Source organism: Gopherus flavomarginatus, unplaced genomic scaffold (assembly GCF_025201925.1).
Source record: "Gopherus flavomarginatus isolate rGopFla2 unplaced genomic scaffold, rGopFla2.mat.asm mat_scaffold_34_arrow_ctg1, whole genome shotgun sequence".
Classification (NCBI taxonomy): Eukaryota; Metazoa; Chordata; order Testudines; family Testudinidae; genus Gopherus; species Gopherus flavomarginatus.
In genome coordinates this window covers 5,540,120-5,558,062 of record NW_026115061.1, presented here as the reverse complement: position 1 = coordinate 5,558,062, position 17,943 = coordinate 5,540,120, and the positions used below count along the sequence as shown (strand labels likewise).

The 17,943-nt window shown below is 50.4% G+C and overlaps 1 pseudogene; it reads left to right on the top strand.

Annotated features, from left to right (window-relative positions):
- The first annotated feature begins 4,938 nt into the window (after positions 1–4,938).
- LOC127042171 (tetratricopeptide repeat protein 5-like) lies at positions 4,939–10,446 on the top strand (annotated as a pseudogene).
- The last annotated feature ends 7,497 nt before the right edge of the window (positions 10,447–17,943 follow it).

Below are 17,943 nucleotides of genomic sequence, written 5' to 3'. Positions count from 1 at the left end.
GTTCATTTCACACTCATTAATTTAGCCGTCACTTTCATGAGGATTTATAATCTTTGGGCCCCACAATGGGAGAAGCAGGGTTGGTTTTGGCATCTCGCAACCGATGGATTTGTGCACTGTGTAAAGTGACCTTTGTAAATAGGCTGTTCACCCTCTCAGAAATAAGGATTAGCAAAAAAAGAAAGAAAAAAAAAGATCTTTTGTATCCTGGTTTCTATTTCTTGTTGGATCAAAGATGTCTGCAGTGGGGGAAGTGGGTAGTGTGGGGAAGGCAGGTTGGGTGTTGGGGTATGAGATCAGGGAAGGATCCCAGGAGTGAGGGAGGTAGGTGGCGTGGAGAGCACAGGCCAGGTGGGAGGGGAGTGGTAAACTGGGGAAGAGATCCCAGCAATAGAGGAGACAGCAGTGTGGGACATGCAGGCAAAGAATGGGAATTGGGGAGAGATCCCAGCAGCAGGGAGGAGGATGGTGTGGGGAGTGCAGGCCAGGCTGCAGGGGCACGGTAAATTGCGGGAGGTGGCAGTGTGGAGAGTGCAGGCTGGGGGGGATGCAGAGGGAGGATTGGTGAGGGAACCTGGTAGCTGGCCAGGGGGGTGGAATCAGAAAGGGATCCCAGCAGAGATGGAGGTGGGCAGTGTGCAGAGCACAAGCCAGGTTGCAAGGGAGTGGATGTAAATCAGGGGAGGTGGATGGCAGGGTGTACTCAGCCTGGGGAGGGGTTGGGCAGCACAGGCTGGGATAGGGTTATACCTCCCAATATTTCAAGTGGCTACAGTGGGATGGGTGCTGCCCCCAGGGGAAAAGAGGCCTGTGGATGCAGGGGCTAGGTGCTGCCTGGGGGTGGAAGGCCCCTGGAGGGACAGGTGCTGCCCCCAGTGTAGGTGGGGGGTGAGTTGCAGAGTGAGCCTGTCTCATACTCACCCTATACTGGCAGCTCCTGCAGGGCTGGCTGGGCTCAGTTCCCCGCTGTGGGCGTTACGCCCTGGTTCCTGGTGTGTGGAATCACAGCAACGTTTGTGTTTGGCCTGGCCATGCCCTCGGTCCCCCCTCAGCGGGGCTGAGCCAAACATGTGCGTTGCTTCAACCCAATGTGCCAGGGATCAGGGCAGAATGCCTAGAGCGGGGAGTGGAGCTCAGCCATCCCCACAGGATAGGAGCCGCTTCAACCGCGATAGGGGGTTGGGGTCAAAGCGGGACAGTCCCACAGAACCCAGGACCACTGGAAGATCTGTAGGGTTGCCACCTGTTACATACAGCTGGGATGGTCCTGAGCCCATCACACTGGACAGCTGATAGCACGAACCAAGCACCCAGACAGGCTTCCCAGGACAGCTATCTCAACAAAGGGAAAAGGGTTTTCCTGGGAAAACCTGGACAGGCAGCAACCCTAGCAGAGCATGGAATTAAAAAGGGATCCCAGGAGTGGGAGAGGTGGGCAGTGTAGAGAGCACAGACCAGGTTGTAGAGGGCTGGTAAATGGGGGGAGGTGGGAGGGGTCTGGACCAACGCAAGTGTTGTGTGGGTAGGTGGTGCAATGCAGGGGCTGGCGGGGAGGAGGAATGCAGGGGTTGCGATGCAGGGAGTGTGTGGCAGGTTGCAATGCAGAAGCGGGGGGGTAGCGATCAGGGCTGTGTGTGTGAAGAGCAATGCAAGGGCTGGGGGGGTGCAGTGCAAAAGCAGTGTGTGTGTGTGGGGGGGGCGTGCAGTGAAGGTGCTGTGTGTGTGCAGAGCATAGCATTCCCCTCCAGCCCAATAGATGTCCCTGCCCTGTCCAAGCTCCGCTCTCCTCTGGTGAAGCTCAGAGGTGGAGGAAGGGGAGGAGCTGGGCAATCATAGTTGAGGAGGGAGAAGGAAACCACCACCTTGCAAACTCTGCCAGAAGTCCCCTCCCCGCCCCTCCCCACACACTGGTGCCTTCACACACAGCAATGCTCGCATACACACACTGATTCCTGCGCACACACACACACACAGCGATAGACATGCGCTGTTCCCTGCACAAACAACACATACTCTGATCTCTGTGCGCACACACTGATCCCTGCGTACACACACACGACACACACACTCTGATCTTGCACACAAACACACACTGATCCCTGCACACACAGCAGTGCACACATATACACACACACTAGTCTCTGCACACACACGCACACTGATCCCTGCACTCCGATCCTGCACATATAGCAATGCACACATACACTGATCACTGCGCACACACATAGCAGTACACAGACACATACAAAGCGATGAGAACATACAGTGATCTCTGTGCACACACAGTGACACACACACACTGATCCCTGAACACAAACACACAGACACACACACACACGACACGGACACTGCTCCCTACACACACACACACACACACACACTGATCCCTGAACACAAACACACAGACACACACACACACGACAGAGACACTGCTCCCTACACACATACACACACACACACTGATCCCTGCACGCGCACACACACACACACGCAGAGTGATGAACACACCCAGTGATCCCTGCGCGCACACACAGCAATGGACACACACAGTGATCCCTCTGCACACACATAGTGACACACACTGATCACTGTGCACACAAACACTGATCCCTGAAGACACACACACAACACGCACAGATGCTGCTCCCTACACACACACACACACACACACACAGTGATCTCTGCACACACACATAGCGATACACACACACTGATTCCTGCACACACACATACTGATCCCAGCACAGACACAGCGATGCACACACAGATACTCCCCCCCCCACACACAGAGCCTTGCCATATAGCCCCCCTTAGACTGTCTTCTGCTTTTGCAATCCCTGCATGTGATTTAGCCTCTCCATTTTTCCATGTGCTTTTCTCTGTGCCCTCACTCTGAGCATCTGGGCTGCTTTAGCCATTTTCCTTTTGCTATTTAAAGCCCCCAGCCCAAGATCGGTGGCAAATAACAGGCCTGCAACAGGAAACAGGGTCCTAGTATGCATCAGGCGATGTATTTCCAGTAGAGACAGGGAAGTGTTAGTACCATTGTAAAAGGCACTGATGAGACCTAATCTGGAATACTGTGTGCAGTTCTGGTCTCCCATGTTTAAGAAAGATGAATTCAAGCTGGAACAGGTGCAGAGAAGGGCTACTAGGGTTATCAGAGAAATGGAAAACTTATCTTATGAGAGGAGATTCAAAGAGCTTGCCTTGTGTAGCCTAACCAAAAGAAAGCTGAGGGTAGATAGGATTGTCCTCTAGAAATACATTAGAGGGATAAATAGGGAGGGAGAGGAGTTCTTTAAGTTAAGCGCCAAAAACAAATGGATATAAACTGGCCCTCAACAAGCTTAGGCTCAAAATTAGGCGAACGTTTTTAACCATCAGAAGAGTGAGGTTCTGGAACAGCCTTCCAGGGGAGCAGTGGGGGCAAAAAACCTAACTGGCTTCAAGACTGAGCTTGATAAGTTTATAGAGGGATGATGGGACTGCCTATGATGGCATGTGGCCCATTGGTGACTGCCGGTAGCAAAAATCCCCAATGGCTGGTGATGGGACACTGGATGGGTAGGGCTCTGAGTTACTACAGAGAATTCTTTCCCAGGTATCGCCTGGTGGGTCTTGCCCACATGCTCAGGGTCTAACTTGGGGTGGCCAACTTGTGGCTCCAGAGCCACATGCGGCTTTTCGGACGTTAATATGTGTCTCCTTGTATAGGCACCGACTCCAGGGCTGGAACTACAGGTGCCAACTTTCCAATATGCTAGGGGGTGCTCACTGCTCAACCCCTGGCTTGGCTCTGCCACAGGCCCTGCCTCCACTCTACCCTTTCCCACCTCCTCCCCTGATCCAGCCGTGCCCTCACTCCTTCCCTCACCCTCTATAGCTTCCTGCATGCCACAAAACAGCTGATAGGGAGGTGCAGGGAGGGAGGGGGAGGCGCTGATAGGTGAGGCTGACGGTGGGTGGGAGGTGCTGAGAGGGGGGAGCTGATGGGGAGCTGCTGACATATTACTGTGGCTCTTTGGCAATGTACATTGGTAAATTTTGGCTCCCTCTTGGGCTCAGGTTGGCATCCCCCATTCTAACTGATCACCATATTTGGGGTTGGGAAGGAATTTCCCCCCAGGTCAGATTGGCAGAGACCCTGGGGAAGTTTTGCCTTCCTCTGCAGCATGGGGCATGGGTCACTTGCAGGTTTAAACTAGTGTAAATGGTGGATTCTCTGTAACTTGAAGTCTTTAAACCAGAGGTTTTCAAACTGTGGGGCATGCTCTCTAAGGAACATTCAGGGGGGTTCGGGCCAGCACCGCGCAGAGGGGAGAGTGGGAAAGAGAGTGCCACCTCCACTCCTGACTCACCTCAGCAGGCCATCCAGCCTCTGGGTCAGTGTAAACACCTGGACACCCAGTGCTGGCTCCATCTCTCACTCTGCCTCCAGAGACCATAGCATCACCTTCCCCCACCCTGAAAACCCCATGGGAGAGGGGCAGGTATTGGGGGGTACAACCCAAAATTGTAACTTAAAGAAGGGGCTCAGCTCAAAAAGCTTGAAAACCGCTGCTTTAAACTATGATTTGAGGACTTAAGTAACTCAGCTGTAGTAAGATGAGGCCCTGAAACATAAACCCTTATATCAGAGGCCCGGTATGAGGCCTAAGGCCTGAGCTACAGTAATGGTTAAGACTTTGCTAACATAAAGCAAAGCAAAGCTGTAAGCTAAAGGCAGGCCCTGCTCACAGAAGCTGGCAAGAAGAAGACTGATGTTGCAAAAACACACATACCTGAATGGTACTGGACACTAGAGATATAAACATATGCCAGGATGGTACCAGAGTGCTCTGATACTAACACATTTCACACAGAACATGCTGACCCATCCTAAAGACAGGGTCAAAAGGGTAATATGATGGATAGAGTTGTTTTGCTTGAACCAACATGTACAAGGTGATAGGTGGCACCATACTGTGTAGAGGGGTTGTACCTCAATACGTCAGAAGTATGTGTAACTTGTTTATACCTGTGTATAAGACTGCACCTCTGTGTAGTTGTCTTGGTCTGGCCTAGGGGGCAGTGGTAATTCCCGCCACTGACTGAGCCAGTCCATGTCAGGGAGCACATATGTACTAGCAGAACTGTAGACATCTGATCCGGGGAGCTGGAGACTGTTTCGTTTGGCAATAAACCTGGCCGGGTGCCTTCGTACCTTATCAGAGTCTGTGGTCCTTGAGGTTTCTCTCGGGATCTGCTGTGCCAGAGGGAACACACACACACAGAGCTGACTCTTATGATCATTGAACAGCATGCTCTGGAACTTCCTGCCCTTCACCTGGCTCTAGGGAGAGGAGAATATACCCCAGTAATATCCCTCCATTCAGCCCTCCATTTTCAGCTGTGCAGCTATGTCCCACCATCCCTTCATCCTCAGATATATCCATTCTCAGCTATGTCCCACCATCCTTCCATCCTCAGATATATCCATCCATCCATCCATTCAACTGTTGGTGTCACTCTGGCATAACCCTAGGTAACTCGGGAGGGTGGTAGACCACAAGTGTCAATGAAGCCTTCCTGTTGTAGGCCTCAATGAACCAAAGTTCCTCCATGTTAAACACTTTGTGTAACCTAGTGTAACCTAATATGTTAAGAGCTGTAAAATGTAATGTCAGCAGTTAGTTTTCTGATTGTAACAGCCAGTTCCCTGCTGTAACACACTGGAGCTAAATTGAAGCGAGTTTCAAGGCCGCTTTTAGATACAGCATACATGTCTCAGCAGCAGAGAGGGGGGAAAAAGGGGGAAGACAAAAGATTGAATGAGAAGAGAATGCTGCAGCTGGACAGAAGAGGGAGGGGAAACGGGGAATTGCTAGTCAGCGAGAAAAGTTCTCATGGGATATAAAGGAACAGACTGCTTGTTTTAATCATGCTTGATTTGAGGCATCAGCCTCCCTGCACCGCTTTGAGATCTCAAATAAACTTGGTTTGCTTCTCCACCCTGGTGTGTTTATTGGCGCGGCACACCAGGCGACGGACCCCCCCGCTGTTGCTTGGCCTCAGGCAGTTATCTGCTGGCAACACAACCCTCCATCCTTGATCACAGAATCATAGAATATCAGGGTTGGAAGGGACCTCAGGAGGTCATCTAGTCCAACCCCCTGCTCAAAGCAGGACCAATTCCCAACTAAATCATACCAGTCAGGGCTTTGTCAAGCCTGACCTTAAAAACCTCTAAGGATGGAGATTCCACCACCTCCCTAGGTAACCCATTCCAGTGCTTCACCACCCTCCTAGTGAAAAAGTTTTTCCTAATATCCAACCTAAACCTCCCCCACTGCAACTTGAGATCATTACTTCTTGTTCTGTCATCAGGTACCACTGAGAACAGTCTAGATCCAGCTAGGTCCCACATCCCTCCAATCTCTGATATATCCATTCTCAGCTATGTCCTGCCATTTCTCTTTCCTCAGTTATAGCCATCCTTCCCTCCATCCATTCATCCTCAACTGTATCCATCCATCCCACCATCCATCCTCAGCTATATGCCTCTGTCCATCCTTCCATCCCTCCTCAGCTATATGCCATCCATCCTCAGTTGTATCCATCCATCTCCCTCAGCTATATGCTTCTGTTCATCCATCTTCAGCTATAGCCGTCACTTCACCCATCATTACCTGTAGCCATCCATTCAATCCTTCATCCTCAACTATACCCCTCCAGCCAGCCAGCCATTCATCTTTGATGCCCTCTGTCCATCTGTTCTCAGTGCTAACCTCTCTGTCTTTCTGCCACAGACATCCTAGGAAATGCCTACCTCTTGCTGTTCTTCAACACAGGCCAGAACCCCAATATCTCCCAGCAGGCCCTAAGTACCTATGCCTAGGCGGTAGGTACTGCTCTGTCTTCGGTTGGCTGCAAGGGAGCCCTGTTCTGCAGGGAGCGGGACAGAAGGCTCAGTAAAGGGCACTATTCTTTAGGAGCCAATGCTGGTGCCAGTGCTCCAGCACCACGCTGGAGGTGCTGTGCTGCAGGGAGCAGGCGAGAGGCTCTGTAGGGGGTGCTCTGACACTGATTTCCTCTCCACGCTAGGAAAAGGTGGATCCTACAGCATCCTATAACCCAGACCTGCACCTCAACAGAGCTACAGTGAGAAGGAGGAGAGCGGAAAGTGTGGTTGAAAGGCATGGGGGCTCAGTAGGGGTGCTCTCTTCCGGATGTCAGTGCTGGCATCAGTGCCCCAATGTGGTTCTAAAGTTGCACTGAGCTGCAGGAAGCAGGGCCAGGACTCAGTTGGGGTGCTTTCTCTTTGGCTGTCTAGTTAGAAAGAGCTGTGACGTACTCTGTGTGTGTGTGTGTCTGCTGCCCCCTGTTGGAAGGACTGAGCTCTGCTCGGTGTCTGTATGTCACTGCTACTCTCTGGTCTAACCACTAAACCCCTCTTCCCTACCAGAGCCAGGAACTGAACCCAGGAATCCTGCTTCTTCCCCACACATGCTGTTCTAACCCAGTGGACCCCACCTCCACCTTGAGCCAGGAATAGAAACCGGGACTCTTGGCTCCCAGCCCCTCACTCTAACCCAATAGACCCTCTAAGGCCTGGAACAGAACCCAGGAGCCCTGGCTCCAAACCCTGCTGCTGTAGCCATAGGATTGTGCTGTGTTTCTCTTGGGTCAGCTGCATAAGTATGAGGAGAATTATACAGAGGCCCTAGAGGGTTTTTTCCATGCAGCATCCTTTGAGCCAGCCTGGCCCAAACCCTGGCAGCCCCAGCAGCAGCTCCTGGATTTCCTGGAGTGTCTCACCAGCCTCCTGGAGAACATGGTAGAGCATCCACCCTGCTCCCTGCCCTTCCCTGCCTGGACTACCTGGAGACATGTTTCTGTCAGTGACCCTGCCATCCTTCCTCCCCATGCAGGGCAAAGTGAAGGGTAACAAACTGCACAGCACACTGGGAAGCCTGCATCCATTCCAGCTGGGCCCCTGTGGGGATGGGCAGTACCGGGGTCCTTGTGCCAGAAGGTGGCACTGGAGCATCGGCTCCTGAGTGCCCTGAGGCTGTGTGTGAACATTGGGGCCATAGTGCTGGGCAGGGTGGTCTTCAGCCTTACCACAAACGAGAAAGTGCCCTTGTGAGTACTGGCCTGTCCATCCATCCATCTTTAATGCTTTCTATTTATGTCATATATCCATCTTCCGTGTCATTCATCTGTCCATCCTGTTATCATCTGTCTGTCCTGAGTTCTGTCCATTCGTCCATCCTGCTATCCATCTGTCAGTCCAGAGCCCTGTCCATCCATTCATCCTGCTATCCGTCAGTCCTGAGCTCTGTCCAACCTGCTATCCATCTGTCAGTCCAGAGCCCTGTCCATCCTGCTATCCTTCTATCAGTCTTGATCTCCATCTGTCCATCCATCCATCCTGCTATCCATCAGTCACTGCTGAGCTCCATCTATCTGTCCATTCTGCTACCTATCTGTCACTCCTGAGCTCCGTTCATCCATCCATGCTTCCTCAGTTCCATCCACCCATCCATTCATCCTCATGATCATGGGTGTGGCCTTCCATCCATCCATCTATATATCCTCAGCACCATCCATCCATCACCTCAACTTCTGTCCCAACATGTTGCTCATGCTCTTGCCTGGTTTCCTGGCAGCACGTTCAGTCTGGCTGACCCTGAGGGCCGCTGTTTTGCTGTCACTGTCTATAACATAGTGCAGAGCTGGAGTGTGGTCATCGGTGACTTGGTGGCCATCCCTGAGCCTCACATCCAGCACCACCACATCCAGCACCAGTTCAGGCTGGTCCTTAGTGCTGGAGGGATTCATAGGCCTGGCCCTGTGTGGCAGGAGGGATATGGGAAGTCACCAGAGATAGCAGGTTGAAACAGGACTGTAGCCCTTCGTCCGTTAAAGGGTTAATCCCCACCCTTTCCTCAGGCCTCTCCCTCAATCTGTTGTTTCCTCCTACCCCCACTGCAGTGGTGGGAAGCATGAATGAACTTGAGACTTCCTGTCTGCTATGTGCATCACTTCCTGTTTGGAACATAAGACCTCAGTTACAGAGCCACTGACCCTGGAATGTTGGGGCCACAGACCCTGGAATTGGGGCCTATGTCACTATAAGAACATAATAACGGCCATACTGAGTCAGACTAATGGTCTATCTAGCCCAGTATCCTGTCTTCCAACAGTGGCCAATGCCAGGTGCTTCAGAGGGAATGAGCAGAACAGGGAATCGTCAAGTGATCCATCCCCTGTCCTCCACTCCCAGCTTCTGGCAAACAAAGGCTAGGGACACTCAGAGCATGGAGTTGCATCCCTGCCCATCCTGGCTAATAGCCACTGATGGACCTATCCTCCATGAATGTATCTAGTTCTTTTTTTAACTCTGTTATAGTTTTGGCCTTCACAACATCCCCTGGCAAAGAGTTCCACAGGTTGATTGTGTGTTGTGTGAAGAAGTACTTCCTTTTGTTTGTTTTAAACTTTCTGCCTATTAATTTAATTGGGTGACCACTAGTTCTTGTGTTATGTGAAGGAGTAAATAACACTTCCTTATTCGCTTTCTCCACACCACTTAAGATTTTATAGACCTCTATCATATCCCCCCTTTACTTGTCTCTTTACCAACCTGAAAAGTCCCAGTCTTATTAATCTCTTCTCATATGGAAGCTGTTCCATACCCCTGATCATTTTTGTTGCCCTTCTCTGTACCTTTTCCAGTTCCAATATATCTTTTTTGAGATGGGACGACCAGATCTGCATGAGTATTCAAGGTGTGGGCATATCATAGGTTTATATAGAAGCATTATGATATTTTCTTGTTATCTGTTCCTTTCCTAATGATTCCTAACATTCTGTTAGTTTTTTTGACTGCCACTGCACAGTGGGGGCAATGTGTTTTTCCTACCCCCTTGTTATGGGGTAGAGGTAGAAGTGCCTTTAAATTGAGGGAGGGGATCACAATTCCCTACCCTGGTGTTATCCACCCCCACATCCAGGGAAGCAGAAGCCCACTAGTTTCACAGGAGTGCACAGCAGGGAAAAAATAATTTTGACGCTGGGAGACTGGGCGCCTCCACCCTCACTAGAGCACATCCCAGTCTTCTGTAGGAAGGTGGGGGGATAACAGTCTGGCTTTTCAGGTTTTTTACAGCTGTCTAGGGGATTTGGGCTCCCAACACCTGTTAAATTTGGTGACCCGGATTCCTTAGGCAGGTTTAAAAACCTCAGCACATGAAATGGAAATCACAATCAGCAGGATCTAGAGCTACCGGTGGAATTTGCCCTGCCTCTTAAATGGATTGGGAAACTTCAACCCATTATGTGCAAACAGTCATCAGCAGGATTCAGAGTTAACAACCCTTCTGACTGACTTCTCTGTCTCCACAGTACCCGCAGAGCTTCTCCTTCCCTGGGATCCTCATGGAGACCCCATGGTGGTGAACAGCAAGATGCAGAGACCCTGTACTCATCAGCTACTGTGGCCTACCACACACAGAGCAAGTGAGGCCGTTGGAGAGAGAATGTGTAAAGGTAGCTCCTTGCCCTCTGCAGCTGCTGCTGTGGGGGTCAGACTTATCTTGCTGTCTGCTGCCCCCCAGTGGATCCCAGAGGCATAATAGATTGGAGAGTCTTGTGGGGCCAGCAGGATACAGGGGATTTATAACTGGGTATCGGGGCAAAGGATGGGGCTTGAGAACAGGGCGATCCCCTCTACAGAGTGGGACTGAGATAGCTGGGGTGTGGGGCATAGATGGGGGAGCTCTGAAGGGAACGATTCCCTGTACAGACAGGGACTGGTGCAGCCGGGTTGGAGGGTATAGATGGAGGAGCTCAGAATGGGATGCTTCCCCCTACAGAAGGGACAGTGATCCCTCTTTTCCCATTCTCTCTCCACTCAGCATGATGTCGTCTCACATGGCAATGAGCTGTTCCCAGGCCCTGCCCCCTGGCAACCCAATAAACCACCCCAATGGGCTGATCCCAGGTGTGAAGAAATCTCACTGGGACTAGAAGACCCCGAACCAAGCCCATCAATGCCCCCCTCCATCCACACCTCTTCCCTGCCCTTTCTCCTTCTCCGCTCCCTTTCCACACTCCTCCTTTCTGTTTCCTTCTCCCTTGGTTGGAATCACTGGCTCCAACCTCCGTGGTTTCACTGGTTTATGGCTTGCGGATATTTAAAGGCATCTAATGGGCGTTGTAGCAACCAAATCTCTGTGGGGTTTGGGGATCAGACTTCCTTAGTCGCCTTTCAGAACAGGTCTGACCTGGTGCCTGGCTCTCCATGTATACAGGGCGGCAGCATATTTATTTTGGAAGGTTTGATTTGTTTTGTAATTTAGTATGTTTAAAGGCTTTTCTTTTCTTCTCTAATGAATAAAATCTGTTAGCAATGCGATTCATGGTCAGTGAGTTGTGTCTGTCTGTCCATTTCCCTACTCAACCATCTGCATGTCTGTCTCCTTAACTACTGCTCCATGTCCATGATGTGTCATTTATTTCTCTCAGGAAGGTAAATTGAGATGGTCACTGGTCAGCTCTGACTCTGACCACCTGCTCATCTGCCCTTGGCTACGACAGCCCAGTGTGTGGCTCAGCCACTCGGCCTGCCTGCCCACCAATGCAAGAAAAATTGCCGAGATGGAAAAGGAGGCTCAGGCAGATCCACAGTGAGGTTTAGGTGCCTAAGTTCAGCATTTAGATCCTCCAACCTGCCCCCCAACAGCTGCCACCTCACCTGGTAGGTCCCTAAGTTAAGGCCAGTGGGCATGTGCCAGATGCCTCAGTCATGGCTCAATCTAAGCCCTGGCAGGATTCACAAAGGAGGCATTCTCCGCCTAGCTCATCTGCGGGCTCCAACCCGGTGAGCGTGCTCAAAGTGTGCCCTGGAGTGCACCTCCCAGCTCGGGGGCCTCACAAACACAGTCAGTGGAGGAGGAGGGGGCGCTCCTGCGTTCTCTAGAGCTCAGTGGCTGGAGCGCTCACCCAGGATGGGGGAGACCCAAGTCCAGATCCTCGCTCTGCCTGATGTGGAGCAGGGACCTAGCTCCAGCTCACCCATGGTAGGGCCCTGCTTGCGGGCGATGGGGGGCAGATCTGATCTGAGTCTTTCTCAGCCTCCTCTGGAAGCTGTTCCACTGGGTGTCAAATAATCAAACAGCAGCAAGCTGGTGGGACTGACTTTATGGGCCAGTGGTCAGGGCACCCAGCCGAGTGGGGGAAAGTCAAGCTCAAGTCTCTGAGCCAACTACTGCTTCATACAAAGTGAACCAGGAGAGAATGAGAGCCAGCCCCTGTGCACAGCCCAATGACCATGGCCAGAGCACTCCCCTGCACCATAGGAGACCTGCGGACAAGTCTCTACCCACATTATACAGAGGGGAGCTTGAACGGGGGGTAGGGGGCTTGAACTGGGGGAGGTGCTCTGACCCAGGGCTGGCTCTAGGCACCAGCAAAACAAGCAGGTGCTGGGGTGGCAATTTCCAGGGGGCCGCATTTTGGCCATCCTTTTTTTTTTAAACTCACTTCCTCCCCTCTCAGAACCCTGCAGAAGCAGAGCCACAGAGCAGCTGGAGATCCAGCATGGGAGCTGAGAGCGCACGGGACCCTGGGAACTGTAGTCCGTTGCCTAGCTCCCTGCCTATAGCGCTAGCCCTGGAACAGGGAAAGAACTACATTTCCCAGGACTCCTTGGGCGCTATCAACAGGAAAGGGAGGGGTAAGGAGTCAGGTAGCTGAACCATACTGCGAGTCGAAAGGGGTGGCACTGTGAATGGGGAACAAGTGTGCCAAGGAGTAGAAGGCTTTGCCCCAGGTATCCCCTTCAGAAGACTTCCCCAAACTGCATTAGGGATCCTGGTGTGACCTCACCTTGCAGCCCACAAAGAAGGAATTGAGTGGACTAAATGGACAGTGCCCCTCTCTATCTGAAGCCTAGCAAGGGAGGTAGGTGTATCCCACTAGAATTTAGAATGAAAAGTAAGAGAGGGGAGGCTTTGCTAGGGGACTTCAGCAGCTTTAGATACAGTACCAGGCACGTAGGAGGATTTCCACTTCTGAGCCATGGAAGCAGAAATTGACTTTTCCTTTCCAGATTTAGCTAACATTCAGAAAGGAAATCTAGCACTTGCCTTCCAGATTTGAACACTCAGAAAATTCAGGAGTGCTCAAACTCAATTTGGGCAGCTGTTACTTCATTTCTCCTGTATCAAATATACTGATCCACTGTAACTTGCTGTAGAAAAGGTAGGACACGGAATGAAGAAGCAAGAAATGCTTCTCAGTGGTTTTTAGGACTGGAATTGCTAGTTTCAACAGCTATTGCTCTTTTTTTTTTTAATTTTATTTGTTTAAAAGGAAGACAGTGATATTGCATTGGCAAATTCCCCATAGAAACAAAGAGTGGAACAAAAATATAATAAAGGCACCTCAAAGTTTCCTTATTTATGTAGAGCAATCTTATAATATGCATCCAGATATCCTCCAATCACACAAGCTGAAAATTGTTCCCCTTTGCTGCAGTTCTGTAACTATGTGGGAACCAGTCCTGTCTGTGTTCTGTGCACATCCAAAATTCCTGCTGAATGACCCGCCCTGGGAGCAAGTTACCAGTGACCCAGGGCTGGGACAGCAGGAAGGTGCAGGTCGCGGGGGAGAGCCCAAGGCTGAGGCGGCCGGGGAATGCGGGTGTGAGGGGGGAGCCCAGGGCTAGGGCAGTAGGGAAATGCTGGAGGGGAGCCCAGTGCTGGGGTGGGGGCAGCCACAATTTTTTTTGCTTGGGGCAGCAAAAAACCTGAGCCGGCCCTGCTCTGACCCCTGGGCTAATGGTTACTGTGGGGGTGGGGTGGGTGGTCTGCTGACTCGTTTTCTGTGAGAAGGGCTGATCTGGCTGAGGGTCTGTCACGGAGTCGCCTATGCCCAATCTCCTGGGAGTTTCCCATTACTGGGCTGGCCCCAAGGCTCCACACAGCTCCATGGGGTCAGGCTTCCATGGCTCTGAATCTGGGCCTTGGGGTGCCGGCGATCCCTATCTCTCTCTGGGCTCCCTTCAGTGAGTTTAGCTGAGCCAGACTCCTGGGGGAGGCTTGTTCCAGCCCTGTGGGGGGCAGTGTCCTCAGGCCATATGTGCACCAACACCAGGCAGCCTTTTCAAACCAAGGGGACCCTTCATCAGTCCTCTGGCTACAGACCGGCAGTCTTCAGCTTAACAGAGATACAAAGCTGAATAGAGTGGGAAGACTTAGCTCCCCCCTCTGCCCGAGCCCCCCAGTCCTGACGCATAGCCCTCACCCCTCTCCTAGCACTGAGATCTGAACTCCGCTCTGTCAGGAGATGGGATAACTTTTACCTTTAATTGCCTGGCTGCAACTTTTCAAGCAGGAACTGGCAGCAAACTCAGCTCAGTTCTTTAATTGGCTTCCCCAGCAGCCCAAGTAATCAATACCCAGAGCAAGCTAATTCCACCAAGGGATTTGCACTCTGGTCTGTATGATTTATTAAATGACTCTAACTCTCGTGAAAGATACTGGATGGAAACCCCACAGTGATGGACAGCCTCTCTTCATTAATTGACACAGCACAGGCAGTGGGTGCACGGTCTACTGGTCAGAGAGTTGCACTGGGAACCATGACTCTTGAATTCTTTTCCAGCTCGGGGAGGGGGGGCAGTTGGGTCTAGTGGTTTAGAGAGGGTAGGGAAAGGGTAGTCAGCACTCCTGGTTTCTATCCCTAGTGCTGGGAGAGGAGTGGGAAAGTGAGATTGAGTGGGTTACAGCAGGGGGCTGGGAATCTGGAGTCCTGGGTTAGGGTTTAAGACCAGAGGGGACCAGCAGATCTCTAGTCTGACCTTCTGTAGATCACAGGCCACCAACACCACCCAACAACTGAAATTAGAGCAAAGTAGGACAGCCCTCAGGAGGCTAAACTACGATGTGCCACAGGCAGAGAACAGGACGGACCGAGGGGCACCAGTGCCTGTGACCCCCGCAACTGCAGGGAAATGATTAAGTGAGCTACACCCAGCTAATCCTGGCAAGTGACCCACACCCACATGCTGCAGGGGAAGGCAAAACCCTCCCAAGGTCACTCCCAATCTGAGCTGGGGGGAAATTCCTTCCCCACCCTACACATGGTGATCAGTTAGACCTGAGCATGTGAGCAAGAACCAGCCAGCCCAGCACCCGAGAGAGAAAGATCAGTGCCACTTCAGAGCATTGAGCCGCCCTCCCCTCATGTCCCAGCTCCAGCTCTAGCTGTTGAGGTTGATCCCTGATTCTTCAGAGGAAGGAGAGAACAACAAAAAATAAACAGCCACTTCCTCCCAAAAACCAGAGCACATTCTGAGGGAAAGGAATTCCTCCTGATCTTTGCAGACCAGCTGAAACCCTGAATCATGACATTTGAGAACATCAGAGGTGAACCAGAAGGGACCTTCAGGCCTGCCCTGCTCCCCATCACAAGCAATCCCATCATACAGTCCCCACATATATTTGTTCAGCTCTCCATTAATTGAGTTGTTTGCCCCCCACAACATCTATTGGGAGGTTTTTCCAGAATCTCACCCCTCTGATATGCTAGAGAATTTCTCATTTCTGTCTTTGGCATTGGGATGGGAGTAGGGGGTCTAGAGGGTTAGATTATCACAGAATCATAGAAGTGGAAGGGAGCTCAAGAGGTCATCTAGTCCAATCCCCTGCACTCATGGCAGGACTAAGTATTCTCTAAATCATCCCCGACAGGTGTTTGTCCAACCAGCTCTTAAAAATCTCCAATGATGGGGATTCCACAACATCTCTAGACAATTTATTGCAGTGTTTAACCACACTGACAGTTAGGAAATTTTTCCTAATGTCCAACCTAAACTGCCCTGGCTGCAATTTAAGCCTATTGCTTCTTGTCCTATCCTCAGAGAATAAGAAGAACATTTTTTCTCCTTCCTCCTTGTAACAACCTTTTATGTACTTGAAAATGGTGATCGTGTCCCCTCTCAGGCTTCTCTTCTCCAGACTAAAAAAAAACATTTATTTTTTTTAAATCTTCCCTCATAGGTCATGTTTTCTAGACCTTTAATAATTTGTCTTGCTCTTTTCTGGACTTTCTCCAGTTTGTCCACATATTTCCTGAAATGTGATGCCCAGAACTGGACACAATACTATAGTTGAGGCCTAATCAGCGCGGAGTAGAGTGGAAGAATTACTTCTTGTGTCTTGCTTACGACACTCCTGCTAATACATCACAGAATGATGTTTGCTTTTTTTGAACAGTGTTACACTGTTGACTCATATTTAGCTTTAGTTCCACTATGACCTCCAGATCCCTTTCCGCAGTACTCCTTCCTACACAGTCATTAATTGCTAAACACATAAGCCTGGGTTTAGCAGGATGTTGATTTCATGGAAGGAAGGGGGGGAGCAAATGAATACAAAACAAATCTGGTTTATTTCTTGTTTTGATCCACTCCATCTATCTTTTACATCTTAGGCTGGCAGCAGAGCAGTTTGACTGCTAGCCATCATCATCTCCTAGGTGCTCGGCAGAAGATGCTGCATTATGACTGCTAGCCAACATCATCTCCTGGGTGCTCGGCAGAAGATGAGAAATGACCTGGCTAAGTCACTCCTATCTCTGTATGATGGCAATCGCTTTCAGTCCTAATGCACCATCTGCTGCCAAAAGGCAATGAGCTGCTGCTGTGTAGTCATGCAGTCTCACATCTGTCAGCACCCAGGAGACTTACAGTGAAGATCAGCTGTGCGAGATTCATGCTTCCCGTGGGATGGCGTCTGCACAGTAACCAGGGAAAAAGGTGTGAAATGTCTGCTGCTGTTTTCACAGAGGGAAAGGTTGGCCTGACAAAATGTACCCAGAACCACCTGAGACAATGTTTTTTGCCCCATCAGGCATTGGGATCTCAACCCAGAATTTCAGTGAGTGAGGGAGACTACAGGAACTATGGGATAGCTACCCACAGTGCAACACTCTGGAAGTCGACGCTAGCCTCGGTACTATGGACGCAGAATGCCGAATTAATGTGCTTAGTGTGGCTGCATGCACTTGACTCTATACAATTTGTTGCCAAAAATCGAATTCTGTAAAATTGGAGAAATCTCATAGTGTAGACATACCCTAAGAAATAAAAGTTGTCTAATACTGGAGTTCCATGCAGACATTGCAATCGTATAGTTTTATAATGTAAGAATCACACATTTTGTGTGTGTGTGTATATATATAGGGAAAGTATTCGCTCACCCTACAATGGCTGCTCAGCATTCCAGCTGAGTCCATTTTGCCAGCACCCTCTCACTGAGCACAAACTCCCACGACACCAGTAGTACCCATCTGTGGCATCTTATAAAGGTCCTTAAAAGAATGGAGTCATAGGATTAGAGAGTTCTATCTGTGTCCATGTTCTCCCATGGCTGTGATCCTGAAGAACATGACAGGAAGCCCAGTGAAGCTAATGGCAACACAACTATAGACTACAGCATGTTTCGATTCAGTCCCCAAACCAGTCCAGGGTACGTCTATTTTATTTTAACCTACGAAAACTAATTGTTGTGGAAAATCGATCACACGGTTGATTTTAGATCACACATCCTGAGGCACCTTTATTTTATACAAGCATATATGCAGGGAGAGACAGCATAGACCCCACGCAAGAGGCTGGCTGCTCTACATATTACAAATTTTACCAAGCTTATAAAGGTTAAAACCACAAAACGTCACACAGCGATATATCCTTATTTGGCAAATACATTGCTAACACTGCAAACATAATTGATAATTCTCCTTATATGGCATACATATTGCAACTTCAGCAGCATTCTGTCACAATCATCCTGTTATTGTACAGACTGTTCTATTTTTCCTACTTGTGGTTACTTTAGGCAAGCAACTTATTGCTATACTATAACCACACGAAGCTGCAATGGCATCCAG